Raw genomic sequence first — 4,028 nt, forward strand, 5'->3', positions numbered from 1 at the left:
CAGGGATAGGGAAGTCTAGCACTTACAACCTGTGAAGTCACCTATAGATTTATAGATAATATAATCCAGTGCATAACCACCTAACAGTTAGAAAGCTTTTCCTAAAATCCAACCTAAATTTCCCTTGTTGCAATCTCAGATTGTTTTTTCTTGTCTTGTCTCTGACAGCCAAAGAGAATAATCCATCACCATCCTCTTTATAACCGCTCTTTGGATATTTGAAGACTGCTATCAAATATTCCCCTAACTCTTTTCTTCTTCAGACTAAATAAGCCTTTGTCTTTCAGCCTATCCTCATAAATTATGTTTTCTATATCTTCAATAATTTTTCTTCTTCTCTGCTGAACCATTTCTAATTTGGCAATATCTTTCTTGATGTACAGTGCCCAAAATTGGACAGCCTAGTATGTAATTAGTTTGTTTTGCAACAAGACCACACTGTTGATTCATTCAGCTTTTGGTGCACTCTAAACCCAGAAAGAAAAAAAAAAAGATTCTTTTCTTTTTTTTTTTGTACAATACTGCAGCTTTGCCAATCATTTCCCATTCTGTATTTGGGCATATAATTGCTCTAAGTGAAGGACTTTGCACTTGTCCTTGTTGAATTTCATTTAGTTGTGGGCTTTTTCTACTCCTTAGGGTGATTCTGAATTCTAATTCTTTGCTCCAAAGTGTTTGCAGCTCAACGCAGCTTGGTGTCATATGCAAATGTACTAACTGTACACTCCAAATCCTCCAAATTTTTAATGGCGATACTAAACAGTACCAGACTCCAAATTTTTAATGGTGATACTAAACAGTACCAGACTCAGGACAGACTCCTGAGGAACCCCTCTTGATACCTCCTCCAACTTAGACATTGAGCTATTGATGTCCACTCTTTGAGCACGATGATCCAACCAGTTATGGATCCACTTTGCTGTTCTGTTATTTAGACTGTATTTCTTTAGCTGACTAATGAGAATGTCACAGGAGATAATGTCAAAACCCTTGTGAAAGGTACATTGCAGCCACTACTCTACTCCCATGCACAAAGCCTATCACCTTGTCATAAAAGGAAATGAGCTTGATCAAGCATGGCTTGCATTTGCTGAATCTATGCTGACTGTTCCTGATCACCCTGGTCTCCTCCAGGTGCTTAGAAACAGATTCCTTGATACCATGCTCCAAAGTCTTTCTAGGTATCAGTCTGACAGGCCTGTAGTTCTCTGGATTGTTCATCTTCTCTTTGTTAAACATTAGTACTATATTTCACTTCACTTAACCTCCATGAGTTCTTAAAGAGAATACCCAGTGCCTCTGCAATTAATGTAGGCAGTTCCTACTCTGTGGTGCATATCATTTAAGCTCTGCTGACTTCAATACATCCAGCTTTTCTGAGTAAGTTCATCCCCGTTCTTCCCCACTGTAGGCTGCTTATCTTCTCTATCCATGCTGCCAGCTGTTCTCATCATGGGAGGGAGCAGATATTATTTGTGAAGACTAAAGCAAAAACAGGCAGTAAGTATCTTAGTCCTTCCCATTCGTTAAGGGATCTTTACTTTCCTTGACCTTCCTCTTACTTCTAACATACTTGCAGAATGCTTTTTTGTTGTCTTATGTCCATTGCTAGCTGCATATCCATTTGTGCTTTGGCCTTCCTGATTTTCTCCCTCCATGCCATTGTGATACTCTTATAATCATCTTTACTACCATGGCCACCTCCCCATTTGTTGTAAGATTCCTTTTTTCACTTTCAACTCACTGAAAACTTTGGTGTTTAATCAGGTCAGTCTCTTGCTATACTTTCTATCTTTCCTTCACATAAGGACAGCTGTCTGTTATGTCCTCAATCTGGCCTCCTTAAGGTACAACTAGCTCTCCTGGATTCCTTTTCCTTTTACATTTGCCTCTCATGAAATCCTATCCACCAGTTCCCCGAGTCTGTTAATGTCTACTTGTCTGAAGTCCAGCATCTTTTTGTTGTTCTCCTTCCTTCCCTTAGGATCTTTATCTCCATCATTTCATTATCACTCACCCAAGTTGCTTTCCATCTTCATATTCTCAACCACTTCAACCTCATTGTAAGCAGCAAATTGAGACGAGCTTTCTCCCTTGTTCCTGGACTGTCTGTGCACTGCTGTATTACTCTCTCATCAGATGTTATGGTAATTAATGTCCCCAAGCAGCACTTGGTCCTGTGAACTGGGCAGCACTTGGTCCTGTGAACTGGATACTCTGGTTAGTTGTGTTTAATATATTGTCTTTTAATTTACTCTTGTCCAAAGAAAAAGTATACATTTATATTGCCAAGACTCATAATAAATAGGCATGAGATGGAAATATTAACAGCTCTGCTCATTCACATTTGGCTTTATAGAATATGTTTGCTAAGTAACTACACTAAATAACTAAGTATCTTCTAATTAATTTGTATGTAAGGATGTCTATCAAATCACACATGTGACCATGAACATGGAACAATGCCAGTTATGTATAAAGGGCTTGGGAAGGCCTGTAGTGTTTTAGGAACATTCTGCATTCCTTCTGTTCACTACTGTATCGTTCCCCATATGATTATGAGGGGTTAATTCAGGCAGGGATTACTTGCATACGTACAGGAAAGAGGACACTATTTTCAAATAGCTCAACATAGTTCAAACAAATCACTTAGGTAATTTATGTCCAACAATAGTGAATTGAACAGGTTGATTTGGCACAGGGGGTTCTAGCCATGGGAAAGATCAGCTCTGAAAAAGCTGGATCAAAGAACACTGGGTAAATAAAAGGACAGTCATTGAAGGATGGGGAGAGGGAAGAAGAGGACTGCTAAGGAGTGGACTGAACCCCAGCCCCAGAGACAAAGAAGGTGAGATTAAATAGGGCTACCTCAGCCTTTATGTCTGATTAAGCATATATAGGTTTTTACAATGATGTGTAATTACTAATTACAGTAATTTTTCTTTAATGCCTCAGTGTGTTCCTATTAAGATTTAACAAGACTTTATTTTGAAAAGGCTACTTGTGGGTCTGTCACTGTATTTACCACTGGTCAGAGCTCCCAAAGGGAAAACTTGCAGGGTCTGAGCCAAGAAAGAAATCATAGCTGATACATAGGGTAATGTTGCCTAAGGACCTAGTCTAAGAGTAGGAGAATCCTGGGAATCTAGGCTAGAAGAGGTGAAGAGAGCAGAGAAGGGTCAAATATGCAACTAACCCTGAACCATGACAAATACGTGCAAAAAACACACAAGAGACTTTCCCCATAAGTTTCTAAGCACAGTACAGTTGGAAATATATTCTACTTCATAAGAAAATATATATTCATTACTTAGAAGCAGTAGTTAATGTGATGAAGGGAATTTGTGACTTCTCTATACACAGGTACACCTAATCCATAGACCCAGTCCTGGGCATGAGAACAAAGTGGAATAGCTGTGTACTTGTTATTGCGCCTATACTCGGAAAGCAAGCAAGTTCTTTTCTTCTGTCAGAAAAGATACAAATACAGCTAATATTATTTTGCTTCTGTTGACTTGCCAACTGCCCTTGCTCTCAGGGTAAGCCTTCCTTTTGTAGCCATGCATTTCCCTTTTTGTACTAGTCTTTCCAATCCTTGTGTGCCATTACTTAAAACTTGTTTTCTTTTTTTCCCCTTTCCTGGAAGTTCCTGCATGCCCTGTATTATTTTAGTATTTGAAGGTGTGTATCAAAACCCACCCTCCTGCTTCTTACCTGCTCTTTCAGATCCTTTGCTTGACTTCTTACCTTCTGCCTCCAAGTCAATATCTTGACGGCGATGTCTTCCAAACCTTGCTCTTGGGCTCCTGCCTACTTTTCTGCTTGCTTTTTATTTGTGTTGCTCCCAGACCATCCCACCCCACACCACCCATCCACACAAATAGTACGGCCATGGATTATGGAATTAAAAAAATAAAAATCGACAAACTTTCCTACTGAATATCTCCCCTCTCTCCATTTTTTCTATTTTACACACACACACACACACACACACACACACACACACACACACACACACACACACACAA

Source organism: Gavialis gangeticus, unplaced genomic scaffold (assembly GCF_001723915.1).
Source record: "Gavialis gangeticus isolate Ggan-Ray unplaced genomic scaffold, GavGan_comp1, whole genome shotgun sequence".
Lineage (NCBI taxonomy): Eukaryota > Metazoa > Chordata > Crocodylia > Gavialidae > Gavialis > Gavialis gangeticus.